The sequence below is a fragment of the Mastigoproctus giganteus genome, chromosome 2 (assembly GCF_048544385.1).
Source record: "Mastigoproctus giganteus isolate SK-2022 chromosome 2, ASM4854438v1, whole genome shotgun sequence".
Taxonomy (NCBI): domain Eukaryota; kingdom Metazoa; phylum Arthropoda; class Arachnida; order Uropygi; family Thelyphonidae; genus Mastigoproctus; species Mastigoproctus giganteus.
Genome location: NC_143576.1, coordinates 175,674,571 through 175,691,948, shown reverse-complemented (window position 1 = coordinate 175,691,948; position 17,378 = coordinate 175,674,571). Strand labels below are relative to the sequence as shown.

At 37.4% G+C, this 17,378-nt stretch overlaps 1 protein-coding gene across 2 annotated transcripts in view; it reads left to right on the top strand.

Annotated features, from left to right (window-relative positions):
* Positions 1–17,378, top strand: part of LOC150089769 (uncharacterized) — a 157,948-nt gene that overhangs the window by 84,190 nt on the left and 56,380 nt on the right. The window lies entirely within an intron of this gene.

The window sequence follows — 17,378 nt, the reverse complement described above, 5'->3', positions numbered from 1 at the left end:
TGGTATAATCAGTTAAGGACCACGCAACTTGCTGAACAGCTTAAACAGCTTAAATTACAGCGTTTACCAGACATCATTGACTGGAAACGATTGTTAACCACAATAAAGATGATAATTGGCGTGATCTCTTCACCTTCCTTCTGGAAGCTATGTAAGTGGCACATCCCACCATCTGTCTTAAGAGGCACGAAATCCCTGAGGATGATAGCCAACAGACTGAAGATAGCCGACAGGTTCTTACCAGCCAGAGCGTTGCGGTCAATATTCACAGCTTATCACATATGGGAATTGACTTTGATAAGCTTTAGAAGATTAGAACTATAGAAGACAAACTGCAGTGTGGTTCGCTGAAGCTACTGTTGCCTAGCAGGTTTGTGTATTTCTGTCAACAACCGTATAGGCAATTGTGTGTAATTATTTGAATAAGTGTATATCTCGCATAGCTATCTCGCATGTGCTGTTAAGCTGAACTTTTTACTACAACTGACAGGACTTTAGACAGAAATTTAGTGATGAGACTTTCATTTTATATTTTAGCTATTCTGTTATAAATTGGCTATTCTCTTATATTTTAGCTATTCTTTTATGTTTCATTTTATGTTAATCCTCTGGAAATTTCTGCCGTGAAGGCAATTTGTCTCTTACCAATGTACTACTATATTTATATTTGCTAGGACAAATAAAAATTCTTTCTTTCTTACAATGGACCCATTTATACCATTTAAAAAAAGAAGGGAAACTACTTTGTAGTTTCCCTTCTCTTTTCCAATCACTTCATTCGCTATATAAGGGCGGACTTTATCTCTTTAGAATTCCGTTAAAGTTTTTCAAATTTCCACTCCCCCTTGGTTGGTGACTACACGAATATCATATGTACACTGAAATCCGTATATCTCTTATCCGAACGGAATACGTTTATTCGTTTTCAGGATGAGAACAATGGTAGTGTTTTTGGGAGGCTAGAATTCTGTTGTGGCCAGACTGTTTGCCATTGACGGACACGGGCATCGATGAAGCTACATGAAGCAGAATGAACCCAGAGTGCATTATTTCCTTTGTCCAAGCGTCTTGAAGGCATCTGGTGTGGGCAATGTTTTCGCGCTTCATTATATAACGGATTTGGTTCTTCTTCCATTATTGGTGGTGGTGGTGGTAAATGATTGCTCTTAGGCGCGGTTCACAGAACAAGGATTGTGAGTGTGATTGTTTAAACAGCACTTTGGTTGTAAAAGACGTCCTCGTTTTACTCTTCCGTCCTCGTTTTTCAATCATTTGAGAACTTATGCGATCATTTGTAAAGCAGCATCAGAGGCGGACAAGCCGTCGACGAATGTAGCAAATAAAAGTATATCCTCTTATAGAAATGGATAAAGAAACTATCATATTACGGGTGCCCCCGAGAGTTACCTCATCTGCCCATGTGTATTATGTCTGTAAATTGCGCGTTTTCTCTGGTCGGTTTGCCTGTTTTTCTGGATAAAAAGCTCAAGTTTCAAGTGGAAAATCTTTACCGTCTTCGTCTTCGTCTGAGACTAACTCAGCCATGGAGTTATATGAAGTTCTCTGAGCAGTGCAGACGGGCTGCAAGAGTAGCTCATGGAGTATTGTCAATGATATACAGGAATTTTTCCAGCAGGGATAAGGAGGTGATTATTCCCTTGTATAAGGCAATGGTCAGGCCACACCTAGAGTACTGTATACAGGTCTGGAGGCCTCATTTCAAGAAGGATGTAGAGCTGCTGGAACGAGTACAGAGAAGGGCAACAAGATTAGTGAATGGAACAAAGGGGTGCTCTTACGAAGAAAGGCTTAAGTCTTGCAAATTACAGTGTCTGGAGACTAGGCACCAGCGAGGTGATCTGATAGAGGTGTATAAAGCCTTGAATGGTTTGAGCATGCTCAATGCTGATGGGATTCTTCCTCTAGCTCAGAATAATCACCTGAGAGGGCATAAATTCAAATTGAGGAAAGACAGATGTAGGATAGACGTGCGGAAATTTGCCTTTAGCCAGCGGGTGGTTGGTTGGTGGAACAGACTTCCATCCCTTGTGGTGGAGGTTGATAGCCTAAATAAGTTTAAGGCTCAGCTGGACAGGTATTTTGAACGAACAGAGGGGTGAAGTGGAAGTGGGGTTTTTTTTTTTTTTTTTGGCTGATGCTGCATAAGCTTGCTTTCTTGCATCAAATGCCTCTACTAATGCTAAAATGCTAATGGAGTGAAAAAGCAATGAAAGGTTCTCACGCCATTGGCGGGATTCGCACCACGGTCTTTTCAACCGGTGTGAAAAGGAGGACCTTGATTATAAATTAGTAAAGACCTACAGGAATGGGCTAACATCTCCAAGGAAACCTGCACGCAATCTGTAGAATTAATGCGAAAAAAAGCTACTATCATCATCATTAAAAGAACAACTCGCCATGAACTGCATTATTTAATATTTTTGTTAAGCAGACTATTTACGAATTTACGAATATTTTGTAACTACTGTTTGTCCTTTACTGCTTTAAGAATAACCATAATACATATCTTTTGCTTTCAAACCTCTCATTCAGCGTTGTTGACAAATATTCTACTTATCCGAGAAAGACTACACTGCTATTTTTGTTATCGATGTCCGTTATCGAGTCAATAAATTGCCTTTACAGGGTAAATGTAAGATTTTTATAAGATTTCTTCGAGTTTTCCAGGATTCAGTATGTTCTTTACAGATCCACTGCCTAGGGGGTTCGTCATAGGAAAGCAACAAACTAAACCGTTAGTAATATAAAAGATCACGTACGTCTAACAAACTTATTTGACAGGGTGCTACTTGCATTCTGGAGTTGTTGATTCGTTCCAAGTGAAGAATAAATTTTAATATCGAAAAGAAAACACTGACGTACTTGCTAATTATTGTCGTCGACTTCAGTTGGTAAAGCAAAGAAATATAAAACAAAACTGCACACTCAGAAGTTTCAGGTTCACGAAGTGGTTGTCTTGGCAACGAATTTCGCTTCAGAATGTCTTATGTTCAGTCCGGAAAGAACTCTTGTTATCATTATCAAATTACATTTAATTCAATCCATCACTGGACGATCTCAGCATCCTTGCTTCTCGAACTTCCAGAATCGTTCGTGTCCAGTTACATGACCTGCATTCTCTACAAAACACCCTGTACCTGTTCGCATCAGCACTTTGTTTTTTCCGCTCACTGTAAACCGTATTACCTCTTCGTTACAAAACTTCTTTAGTGAAGTTACGTAGCTGGTTCTGCTGACGTCATCCGTTGATTGCTACTGCTGGCGTTGCAGCTGTTGCAGGCTCGTCCTCGATGCCTTTAATTAGTAGGCATTACCGGTAGATCTGTTGTGAGTTTCTGCTTTCCATAATGGTCTTTTTTATTTGAGTTTTGCACGTCATCAGGATAATACTAACTTTATAAAAAAGGAGTTAGCGTGTCTAACAGTGAAGCTTCGGATTCATTAATATCACTTTACTCAAGATGTTTACAAGCAATTTGATTTTAAATAACATTGTTATTAATATCCCAACATAAATATCCTATTTTTAACCGAACCAGCTACTAGTCGACTAATTGCCTGTGCGAATCGATTCACGTCTAGTTTTACGTATTTAAACATATTTAATGAGCAAATACAGGAATGGACAATGTCTTTTTGCTCAGAACACCGCTACAAGGTAGGAATTAGGTGGTTAGACAGGCTATAATTAAAGTGGCCATAGTTTTAACTGCAAAAGTTTTCGGCTACTAATTACTATGCATGCATTCTTTAAATTTTAATACTATGTCAACCGTAAATGTCGCTTCTCTGCATTACAACGAAGTCATACAGCGAAACAACCTCAACGCTCATCAAATTCTCTTGGTACAAATTGAATTTTAACTTTATAAAATGCAATCCTGGGAAGAATTATTTAAATTATATATAAAATTAAGTTAGAAACTTTATAAAGGTAAAACTACGAACTGTTTTATCAAGTTTATTATGCGTTTTGTGGTTCATTTGAAAAGAAGTCGAATTTTAATCGAAAATTTAAGTCCGGATAGAAAGAGTCACACAATATTTAATACTCATTCTGTTCTTTAGGCTAATGTTTCTGTATATCAGCTCTTACAGCTGTAATTATATATAGAATAAAATAAGTAATGTAGTACTCTACTCGAAAATCTATTTTTACCTTCATCAGTGGATTGCTTAGTTCGTTTTACTCTAACATTAAAACCTTTGATCAAAGTGTTTCTCTTTAGTTTGTGTATGTGTGTGTGTGAGAGAGAGAGAGAGAGAGAGAGAGAGAGAGAGAGAGAGAGAGAGAGAGAGAGAGAGAGAGATGCTTACTAGGAGATCAAAGTTGATTTTCTACATCGCGTGACTAACTCCATAAATTGCTGGAAAACATGGACTTGGGGTCTTCGCTTGTCATAATCGGCACGAAGAACAAAGAAATGAGTCTCTCTGCTTAAAAACAGCGGGTGGATCGAGTGCACGTTCCTGTTCACGCACGATCTGTGTACAATGTAAGTATCATTTCCTCTATTTTAGTCCCAAGCTTATCATTACGAAAAGATATGGCGCGGTTTCTTTTGAGAACACATAAAATGTCCCTGGCGCATAACTCTTGTTATGTCTATAATCAAGGACAGAATATCATATGGTATCAAGTTACAAGCAATTAATCTACACAACTTTCAGAATGATGTCATTTCTTCTTATCGGTACTAGTAAGGAACACACGAATATAGCGTGTAATCTTATAAAGCATAAGAGATGCAGTTTGGAAATAATGTGAGATATCAAACTTCCGTGCTTAAATAGAAAAATATCTTAAGAAGGCTGAAAAGAAGATACGCACGTTATGCTCTCTGTTTATCCTTACGACTCTTGAATGCGGTAATTTATTCCATTTCCTTTTCTATTTGTTTATGACACCCATTGCAATACAACCAGAAATATAGTTCAAAATTTTGAGTTTCGTGAATATTTAAAATGACATATCATTAGAATTAATTATATTAATTCTTTTTTTTTTTAATTTTATGAAATAGAGTCTCTATGATGTGCATGGACAGGAGCCAATCGTGGGTAGGCTATTCCCCGAAACAACAGCCAAACTTCAGGAGGATATTAATCAGATGATTTTATGATAAGATGAACGAATGACCTATCAATTCGATGACTATTTCTCCCTTCATTTTTCCTCTCTCCATCCCACAAAAGAAACCGATATTAGAATATACGCAATTTACACACGCTTTAATTACTCATAGCCTGGTTTACCGTACGCTAACGAAATACCCAATAAAATTCGAGAGCAAGCAGAAGTATAGTTGTAATTCATTCAGGTTCTCTGAGACCTTTTCTCTATCAAATTAAAATCGACTGATGTCATCCCTCTGACAAATTTTCCTATGCGTCTGAAGTCAACCGGTCCAGAGTTCCGACCTGCAGTATCACTTTTCTTCGTTAAGAACTTCAGCAGCTCTGGCTCGTTTATATCACTAATGCGATTATCCTGTCTAATTACGCCGGCCTCACTCAGGAAGATAAACCTCTTTCTCGAATTCCCCTGCATAATTAGGTGTATTAAGTGGTCATCAAAGTATTACTGCTGAAGAAAATACCAAATTTTTCTTTCAAAAGTCCAGATGAAATTCCGACACCCCCTACCGAAAGCATAAGCAAATCCACAAAGATGCTAAACCTTTTAAAGTTAACCTTCTAATCGATTTTTCTCACGAGCAGATTCCTCAACTGTGTCAGTATAATGAACTTCTGTTACAAGCACCTCTGACACGTTAGAATCTCCATAACTGCCTCCTATTATCTTCATTCATGCAGGCCCAGTGTTTCACCTTCACTAATCCTCTTATATTTTAGCCGTAATTAACTTTTTTCCTTCATAATCTACCGGCAGAACATTTGGATCGTCTTCGTAATCTTTTTCTCTTTCATCTTCGCAAGGTTCGGAGTATTTGGGAGTGGGGATGGCCATTTATTTATCATTTTTGGTAATCTTCGTAATGAGACCAGCACAGCGAAATTCATTACACATGCCAAGAGAAGTCATTACTTTCAGTGTCTCCTCGCTCGGTTGGATCTTTCTCTTCGTCCGTTAAAGTTATTTTTGTGGAGGTTATTATCATTTGCATTACTTCTTCCTCTTCACAGGGTTCATTATCATCTTGTTTGCATTCACAGTCTTGGGAGCGAGGATTTCTTAAACTCAGCTGGTTCTTTTTCTCCCTGTAATGATTTCTTCTCTAATGGTGCTTTCGCTGTCGCTGTTACCAGCGGTCTGTTTCCATGTTTACATGCTGATTAGTGGATTCTGATCATCGGAAACTTAAATGAGGAGTGTGTACGTTTCTAACCAGAAGCATACTTCTTCTGGTTCACAAACATGTCTGTAGACTGTAATAGCGGTCATCAACTATTTCTTGACATAACTAATCAATGTTATTTTTTCCAATGACAAAACATGCCATTTCACTTTTGAACTTTATACAAAGCTGATCTCTGTTATCCGTTAGTCCAAGGTTGAATTCGTTATCTAAAGGAGTATTTTTCTAAAATTGAGAGCAAATAAAAGGATTTTCCATAAAAGGAAAGACCTTTTATGGTCATTTTAGCAAAATAACTGAGTTAGTTACTTCTGGCGAGACCTGCAAGATTTTACTTTACAGAAACCCGTGCTTTCTATTCAGCAAATGGCAAACAGACCGAAAATACATGCTATCGAGGACACAGTATGTCGACGCCTCATGGATTTACCTTGGCGCTTAACGCACAACTTACAACTTTCTTGAAGGCACCGCAGAATCGTGAATTGTTTATGAGGAAGAGGACGGGGAAAACAAATTTAGAAATAAAGTTACTTTTAATGCACAGCAACAAAGTACGTTATAGCAAAGCAAAAGTATGTTATCTTCCAAAAATAAGCCTTAAGTATATTTTTGAAAGCTAAATGCTCTGTGTGAGCATTTTGATTTAAATGACAATAAATGACTTAAAATAGTTAAGAAGGTCGTACTTATTCAACTCCCGTTCTGTTCTCTTTTCGAAAATGCCTTTGTTTGTAAAATACTTTCTAATTTGCAGCGAACAAAATTAAATTCCTCCAATGACATGCACTCCTCATGATTTGTTTAAAGCTTAACAGAATCTCTTTATATTTTATCTCATCTTCGTATTTAATCCTTTAAATCTAATATTTGGCGAAAGTTTCCTTTCGTTTTCAGAAATATCACCATCTGAAGAGGAGTCCGGTTGAATGTTTGTGGATAAACAATCGAGACCCAATAAATATTGAAATCTGCATGAATGAATAGAATTTTCTGTTCTTGTTTTCTCTCAGGTAGTCATAAAATATGCGGGTGATCTCTAAAAGGCCAAAATATTTAGGTCCTTCTGATTATTATAAGTCCCAAGTCATGAAGATGTAACGGTTCTTAAAAGTGATATCGTAGTACCTATATTAGGCACGGCAAGACTAATCTACTGAGCTCCTCATCACCAACTATTAGATATATTGGATAAGTTGCTAGGTAGAAAAAAAATCAGCCATCGAACGATTGTGATATATGCAATAAATGGGTGATATTTGGAAGTTTTTTTACCCTCCGATATCCCGTACTGAAGGAAGCAAAGCAGGAGAAGGTGAGCTGTTGGCACGTATCATAATAGACATACGAGTAAAAAGGTGGATTCAGGTACAGGCATGTTATAGTGAACGGTAGCGATAGGCTTTGTGAGCGTTGGTGCGTAGCTGAATATAGCAAGTGTTTCCGACAGGCCTTCCCGCTATTGAAGAGTTCTTATAACATACGTGAATGATGGATTAGGTGTCGAAGTTTCTGTCAACACCTTCCTCTGGCCCTTATAAAAGCTCGGTGCTTTTATAAGGCAGTATTCTAACCTCCAGTTAATCTATAGGAGAGGATGACATTTCAGCTTTCCATAACAAAACCTCTGTTACGATCAACAAAATTTGTTGAAAAACAATTCTTCTTTCATCATACACTTCGTGGCCATTTTATAAGGTACACCTATCCTTTTCATGAAATATAGCTCTCTTTCAGCAACAGCATCGCGTATTGGTACTAAGCGATATAAAGTAAGTCGGCATGTGCATAGGGACACTGTCTGTGTATACTTCAGAGTGATGTGGTTATTGTAGGATGTTTGGTGCATCACTAACTCAGTAAATTGCTGAGTGGATAATTGCCTGCTTGCTGGACGAAACTGGAGTTTCTGGGCGAAGAGCCTTGCCTATCCTCGTCTGAGACCAATTAACTCAACGACTTTGCGAAAAAGACCCATAAAAATTCTTCACGTCATCGACGGGATTTTTTCACCCTGTGAGGGGAGGGTTGTGATTATATCAACTTTTCAACCCACGAGCAAGGTTCAGAGCGAGAATGCGCAATGCGAAATATTTAAGAAATTTGAACGTGGCATGGTAGTAGCCAGAGACGCGTATATAAGTACCCTGAAGCTGCAACCCTATTAGTTTTCATGTATGAATGGATCTTCGGTGTATCGAGATTGGTACAATAACCAAATAACATCCAGCCAGCGGCAACTCTGTACAGCAGCACACTGTGCTGGAGGTTGGAGGCTGACAAGATTATTGCAGGACAACAGAAAATCTATGATCAATAAAATAACAGCCCACTACAACAGTAGTGGGTTGTTATTTGACCAAAGTGGGTTGTAACCAAAGAGGCATTTCAGAACTCTTAACATACCTTGCGGATGGAGAGAGCGTAGCAGTCGACTGAACCGAGTTCCACTCCTGTCAGCAAAAACAAGAAAGCACAGTTATGGCAGACTCAGGAACACCAAAAATGGACATGGAGGATTGGAAAACTCTGCTTGGCCTGACAAATCTCCGTTTTTGCTGTTCCATTCCGATGAAGTGACCAGAATATGGAGGGAAAAAAACATGAGTTCATGGACCCATTCTGCCAGCTGTCAATAATACAGACTGATGGTAGTGGTGCACGGGGCCCCTTGCTTCTTGTGGAACAACATTTCGATGCCACAAGTTATGCGGAAATTATTTCTGACCAGGCATATTCATTATGGCTGTGGTGTAACCATACCATTTGCATGTGGGTTCTTCCAACAGTATAATGTGCCATGTTACGCGTACGATGTCAGAATTGGCTTCAGCGGCATGAGAGTGCCTTATGCTCCTAGGGAGGTTACTGCAGATCTTAGTCCAATTGGGCACCTTCGTTCTATCCCAACTGCGTTCCATTTCAGATGAAACGAACTCCGAAGAGTAGAGATCCGTAACCATTCAATATACTAAAACTGTGAGAAACAGTTGAATCAACATGGACTAGCATCCATGTGGCAAGTTGTCGATATCTTATTGAATCCGTGCCATGATGAATCAGTGCTGTTCTAATGGTTAAAGGAAACCTACTCGTCACTCAAAAATAGCCGTTGCGATTATTAAACATGCTCTCATCATAATAAAAATGTATTTAAGAGTACACAAATTTTATGATTTTAACAGTATAAAATTCCTTTGTGTTCTGCCTTATCCACATTAAAAGTTTTATAACGAAGATAATCAGAGAGTTGTAAGCTGTCTTTAAATTTTTTAATTGAAGAATACTCCAGAACTTTTAAAATTTAAGTTGATTATACAAGGATAACGTCAATACTGGAGTAGGGACGTCTGTTTATCAGTCCATCTGAGCAGTGCTGATAATGGCAAAAGATTTTGCTATTATCAGCACTGTTCCATTACTTTTTAAACAGCCCTCGTACAAGGAGAAATATTAAGACTGAGAAAATATATTTGGAATTATTTTATATTTAGAAAATTATGCAGTTTTCCGCTTAGCACTTTCAAAACAGTTCTTAAACTACTGAAGTTCACATCCATAAGATTAAATTATGGCCATTCCATCGACTTTGTGGGTGGAATTTGGAAGGATATTAGATAATAAAACAGTGAAAGAGCAAGGTAACTAAACTTAATTTTAAACTTTCGAAACGAAACTTTAAAAGGCGGTTTAAGCAGTAATATTTTCCTTTTCTAAGATTGAGAAACAGTTCCAATTAACTACGCCCGACTGGAAAAGCAGTTCAAATCCGGGTCTGTCGGAATCAGATGAGCCAACTAAAAAGTGTTGCGGATTAAAAATATTTTCAACTGGTATTAAAAAGTTTTGGTATTTTTATTGTCGCGAATAAAAATGCAGATGCAGTTCCACCCTGGCAGTACATCTCTCATCTCCGTTGAAGCTGAAATGATGTGAGAAACACTGAAGCAATTCAATTATTTCAGTGACAAATAAAAAATTTTGGACGCCGTTTACGTTATAAAACTTGTCACTGTAATCTAACGTAAATAACGCTTACAGCTTCCCTTTCATCACTTTTGGAAATGAGTTTTGTTGGAATCTCTTCTCGAATTCTGCACTTCCACGTTAAAACTGGTACAAGAGTCGTTATGTTGATCACAGCTTTCTAGCTGGCCACACGCGAGAGTTATGAAAGTGAAATAAATTCTAACAGATTATCCGACTGCTTTCAAAGTATCGGAACGGTAAGTTTTAAGAAGTTTTTATGGGATTATGAAACGGTGCGACAAATTCAAGTATGTAGTTGTAAACCTGAAAAAAAAAAAAAACTGAAATGAAAGAAATATCAAGAGAATGTTTATAAAATGAAAGACTAGAATATGTTCAGAGCTTTCTCCGAATATTTCATCGAGTGAGAATGTGGTCAAAAAATGAATTTTAGCAAACGAGAGAACAGTAAGCGACAAATTTCCCCTTTTTCGTTTTATTACGCAATTTAATTGACTTTCGTTGTTATTCAACCGACATTTACTGCTTTAAGCGTTTTGGTGAAAGAGGAAACCAAGTCTCATCAACAATGCTCATCAGGATCAAAAACACTCAGTGGCAGCAAAAAGAAACTGACGGCTATTCAAGTTTATTTTCCACCAGTCATCTAGCATTCGTGACCCATTACAAACTTTTTGTCATGCGCAGTTGGTCATTGATTATGCAATGAATGGTACTGAACGATAACACAGAAAAGCTTTAAAAATATTCTCCAATGTATGAGGTTTGAGCAGAATGGTTAAGCAGTTAGCCGTACATTTCCAACGCCACTGACCTTAGGCGAGGTGAGGTCGTGTTCATTAGACTTCAAAATCCGTTAGTGTTAGAACGCAGTGTGTCGGTGAAGTTAGATTCAGCTAGTATGCTGTCCAAGAGCTCCGCTCGTAAAGTTGAATGGTATTTCCTTACAGTAGGTGTTAATGATTAAATACTTGGGAATATGTATTGCTATTGGCTTGAACTTTATCCCGCATATTAATTATATATCAGAGAAAGTGAAGAAATTTATTGCAATGATCTCAAGAATAACGCGAGTGGAATGAGAGATAAAGGAGAAATCACTCCATTTGATTTATGATTGCATTTTTCTGCCGATTATTATGTATGGTGCATCAATCTGTGTTGGCCATGCGATCAAAGCGAGTAACACCAGAAAGCTCTATTCTATACATCGAGTTATGTTACTCAAAATGGTTATGGCCTGCAGAACGGTTTCCACAGAAGTCTTACAAGTGTTTGATGGCAAAATGCCACTTGATTTGCAGTTAGTGTTTAGAAGCCTATCCTTTTATTTGAGAAGAGGTATAAAATCCGAGTTGCTGGACATCGAAATTAACAATTTAAATGACTTGAGAACGAAATGAAAAGGATAAGGAGCTCCTTTTACAAAAGTGGCAAAACAGATGGAACTGTTCGGAAAATACGTAGAATAACATTCAAAGTTTTCCCTAATGTTAATTAAACCAATCTGGTTAGTAGCAAATGTACGTTGTACATTCTTACTAACAAATCACAGATCATTTTTGCTAAACTGAATAGTCTTGGAATCGTAACAAGATGCAACTTTACGTGTGGTGATCTGGAAACATGGGAACATGTTGTTTAATTGTTTCGAATATGCTGACTTGCGTTTGGATTTACTGAATAATGTTGATAATGTAACTCGTCTGGTGGTTGGGTCTGAGCCATTACTTATTAAAACAAGGGAAAATTTTATTGTCTTTCAAAATTTTGCAAATTCAGTTTTTGCGAGAAGAAATATACTTTTGCAATTGGAAGAGTTAAGGTTGAATAATGGATGAATTGGTGGACTGTACCCTCTTCTTTACATGTAACAGTATGTTATTTTTTATATAGGAACAGCAAAAATTCTTTGCACAGGTGGACAGGATGTTGGTACTCTGTTTCGTTAATGGGTGGGTGTCCACCTCTGCTCCTGCCAACCCAGTTGGCAAGAAGCCTTAGTTGTTGTTTTCCTTGGATTTGATCCAGCAATAACATCTTCTTCTAGCTTGGTTTTTCTGGTTAATATCAGTAACTTCTATTCAGCTTTCTGGCTGCTGGTAGATGGCTGTTCGTTGAATTCTTTGTCTTTTGGAGAATACCGGCGATGATCAATCTCTAGGATGCGATGCTTGTGCTCACTGTGAAAGTGTCTCTTCACCGGTTTCTGTTGTAGCCTACTTGTCCAGCACGTTGTGATGATCAGTCTCTAAGATGTGATGCCTGTGCTCATTTGTGAACAGAGTCTCTTCATCGTTTTTGATGTAGCCTACTTGCCAGGTTGTTGTGCTATAGCTGAGTGGATGACCATTGCACAGTACAGTTGATTTGTAATGTAAATGCGAAATTTGTATTGTTAATAATTGTATACTGTACTATACTATTACTATATGTATCGGGGATTTGCCAGATTTTTTTTGGCTAGGGGCTGCTTTACTCAATAAATGAAAAAAAAAATGAATGAAAAATGTCCAAACCATAAATATTTCATGGTTGAACAATAGCAAGTGATATTAGAGGTACTGGAATAATATTTTACAAATCAAAATTTTAATTTGGATAGCCACAAAAATATTGGATTTAATGTCTAATTGATTTAATTTTGGATCTCATTTGAGTTCATTAGAATATTACAAGCCACCTGGAAAATTAGCTGGCGAAAAGTAAAAATAGAATCGTAATATTTCGTAAAGGGTCGAAAACCTTTGCAAAAACTTTGGGTTTCCATATGCATAAATAAATCCATCGTCTTTTTCTCTCTCGCTTTTCTTTCTCCTTTCTCTCTTTCCAACGCCTCTTTTCTTTTTGACTCTATTTAGTCGAACAATGAAGTCATCCAATCGCTTTTCTGAAGAACCATCGTTTCCGCTTTTCCGTCAACCAATTGCTGCAACGGTAGAATAACAAAAGACTCAATCAGTCGGACATCTTAGATATTTGATCTCCCCGAGAAGAGATGGAGGGTTTCATATGCAAAAGTTCTGTAGTTGTCTTCTGTCCTCCTGTGCGCGTGCGTCTTGGTGTCTATCTGCTGGTTGTGTGCCCAACCGGCAATGCTCCCTTTCTCTCTCTCTTTCTCTCTCTCTCTCTCTCTCTCTCTCTCTCTCTCTCTCTCTCTCTCCAGAACTTCCTCAAATAAGGTAGCACACAAAAGAAACGACAGATGAAGGCGCAATGAGTGAATGGTAAATGAAGAAAGTGAAAACTCTCAAGCCCATCTTCTATTGATAATAATAATGCTCTTCCTAATTAATGTTCTGATTTAAAATCTAAAAAAACTGCATTGATATAAAAGAAGCGGAATTTGAAAATAAATATTTGAGAATAAATTGAACAAACAATGTTTGTTCAATTTATTCAATCGTCTAAAGTGAAATTTGCTGCTAAAAAACGGCTGTATTCAAGGAAGAATTGGAATGTAATGGAAAGATCTTCAGTCTCTAAGACCAAAAAGAAAAAAAAATGTCGATCCCAGATTTCTCCAAGAAACGTAATGCTAATATTTTTAGTCCATCACGATGTTATTTTGCTATTAGACTTTAAAGAATCTAATACTAAAATTAACTCAGACGGGTATTCCGAAACTTGGAACCTGCTGTACCTCAGCCTCAAAAGCCAGTAATCGAGACAACTGACAAAAGGAACAGTAATACACGCCCACACGTTGCCAAACTAATTCACGTCATGGTTTAAAAGATGTGCTGGGAAATTCAAACGCCTTAATACAGTCCATATCTGTCTCGCCGCCCGACTGTCATTTTTTTTACTGTTGAAAAGCTTTAAAAGGACGTAATTTCAATTCATTCGCTGAAATCAAAACATCCATCTTCGTGGATAGCACAGTTGGTAGAATCGCCGTCCACCCCATACAGGGTGGAAAAGACCTGATTTCGAATCCCGTCAATGACGTGAGGAATGTTTATGGGCTTTTTCACAACGCGACTGAGTTAAGTCATTCTCAAACGAGGGCAGAATGGTTTTCTCCCGGAAACTGGGGTTTTTCGTCCAGCAAACAAAATCGACCACAGAATACACGCAATTTACAGACATATATACAGCGCAACATGTGCTGAGTTGCTAATGCGGCTAAAAACCTACAATCACCCAATCTGTAAAATTTAACGCATTTTATTTTTAATTCTGATACAGTTTTTCAATTCAAATACTTTTTACGTCAATTTGCACATACGATATGGAGCGAGGGAATAGCATTTGCTATTTAGAGTAGTTCACAAAGCGCACTTAGTCACACGGGGATCTCTTTCATGTTGGTGGCTGTCAGTGGGATTTGAAGTGGAGGAGGGGGTTATTGACGAGCAGTATTATCTAGCATTGATGGTAATTGTTGCTGTATTATTCTGCATCTGCGGTCTTCGTGGTTAATACAGTGGTTATAATCACCATCTTCTATATACCGGGTGAAAAAAGTTCGGGTCCGAATTCCGTAAATGATTCTTGGAACTTTTATGGACTTCTTTTTCATTGGTGGCTCAGTTAGTCGGTCTCTGGCAAGGACAGCAAGGATCCCAGCTGTCATGTCCATATAGGCTTAAATACTGCGCTATTAATAGGTAATTCTTTCTTTTTATTAATTTTTCTTTTCCTCCAAATGAATTTGTTTAACAGGTTACTAACTTTCTCCAATTTTCGGTCTCTCCTAATGTTTATAACCCTTGTCATTGAGTCTCCAGTAGTCGTGCCAAATTCTCTACACTCTTTATATAATTTATTAAATGGTTCTTGAAAATCTTGCGGGCTTCTATTCAATAATCAGAATATAATAATGATTCAATTTTTAAGTCTTAAATACTAAACTTTGCCAGTAACTCACATTCTTTTATAAATTGGACCATGAAAATTATAAAAATAAGCGACCATAAAATATAACCTGGCCATTTCCAATTTAGCCTTAAAGAATTTTATAAAGTTTCCGTCGAGTTTTAAACATTTTCATACATTTTTTCTCCTTAAAAGATTATCCTTGACCTTCTAAAATTTGATAGAGAAAATGTTTTTCAAGTCAAACAAAAATGTTTTTTTTTTTTGTTATACTCTCCATAACTTTTCTATGATAAAATTGCTAAAAGTATTATTATATTAGAAGTATACTGGAAAATTTATTTTTCCCTCCCGAAGTTTACCCTTATATGAGCACTTTCTGCTTTCGTTTTAAAATAAAGCAAATGTTATATCTAAGATTTAGATTTTATGTTCTTGTTGGAGAACATTGTCTTCACCTGGAAAAGATTTTGGTCTCTCTCTCTCTCTCTATGATGTGTATAGAACACACATACGCAAGTAATCTGCAAAATACTGCATGGACAACACAGGAAAGCTCTTATTCTGAATAAAACACCAAGAGAGGCAGCTTTGTAAGATAATTACAGACTGGACTAGTGGAGGATTCCCAAGAGGGAAATGCTGTGACATCTACCAATGTTATCAGAAAGCTCGCCTGTCCTGGTTCATGATAAAGCCACCACTAGATCCCCGCTCAGTGAGATGCCAACACTCGATTTTCCAAGAAGTTCACATGTCAGAAGAGAACTGGCACGACTCAGAAATAATAATAAAAAAAAATGGAACCTACTTATTGTCCAGACTCATAAAAGAAATTACGAATGCCATACCAAGATAAGAATGATAATAAGGTAACATCTCTGGATATTCCCTTGTGTATGAATCATTTGTCTCTTTGACGGAATAAGAAAAACGGTATTCACTCATTTTACATTGCTGAAAGTTGAAAAGGATTGTGAACAAATTAACGAACTCTTGTTTTATTCCACGCTGAAGGCCGAAGTGTGATTCTGTTTGAAGCAAGAGACCCTAAAATTGTCATTTTGAAAGACAGTTTCTTAATATTAATTGAGGATGTTAAGAGAAGAAAATGGGCTCTGTTTAAATGAATTTTATTAGACAGCAGAATTTTTCTGCATTTAAATCCTCTTCAATAATAATCTAATTCGAAAGAAAATTTCCAGATTAATGGCGGTTGTGGCAACACTGATATCAGGAGATTATGTGCTGCCATCTGTTAGGAATTTTTTCCATAACAAGTGTCTTAAGAAGAAAATGAACCAAAGATAGATGCTGATATGGATTAGGCTTGGTCTATTGACCAATCCCTATTTAAATTTAGTAAACTTCCAATCTCCACAAAAGTATATAGGAGTTTATTCTCGCACTCAACCGCTCTTCGACAAACGGAAAATTCTTGGATTGTTGTTCTACGATTATTCTCTCTCAATTTAAATCTGTGTCCCCGTTTATATGACGTGACTAAACGTTAATGATGTCATTGAGAACACCTTAATTATGTCAATGAGAACATTTCAATGATCTCGGCATTTAGGGTACTCAACCATTTTAAAAATTAAAACACCATGATCTGGCAACCCCCCCCCCAGATGCCTGGTTTTCAAATTCTGTAACCTAGCAGTCCTAGCAGCTTGTTTAGACTGTTCAGAGAACTTATACTAGACTGCATATTTACTCCAAGTTCTTTTCATTATCAACTACTTTGAATCCGGTACTATCAAAATGTTATTCTGGTATGTTATTCTAGGTTTGATACCCAGATCCAAGGCCTTGTATTTTCCAGTGCTAAACCCCATCTGTAATTTCTCAGCCCATCCAAACAATTTATCTAGCTTCACTGAAGTTTTTATTGAGGTTTTCTTTCTTCAAGTAGCATACACTGGAACCTACAGAATTTAAACCTCTAAAGGATATTCATTATAAGATTGTCCTTGAGGCTTGCCACAGACATTCTCTCAAGGGTGGTGAGCTAGAACTTGCTACCTAAGAGTCTAAAACAGTAATGAAACTGACATTCAGGTGATGTTTGAGTCAGGTAAATCGAATTTCGGCGAAGTCTAGTCGTTCTGCGACAACCAAATCCTCTGGTTGCACCTTCACCATGGAGGGACTGTTAGTAATCCAGGATTTAACCCACGGTGCAAGTCCTGAGTCTGCGCGGATAGCACAGTGGTATCGTCACCG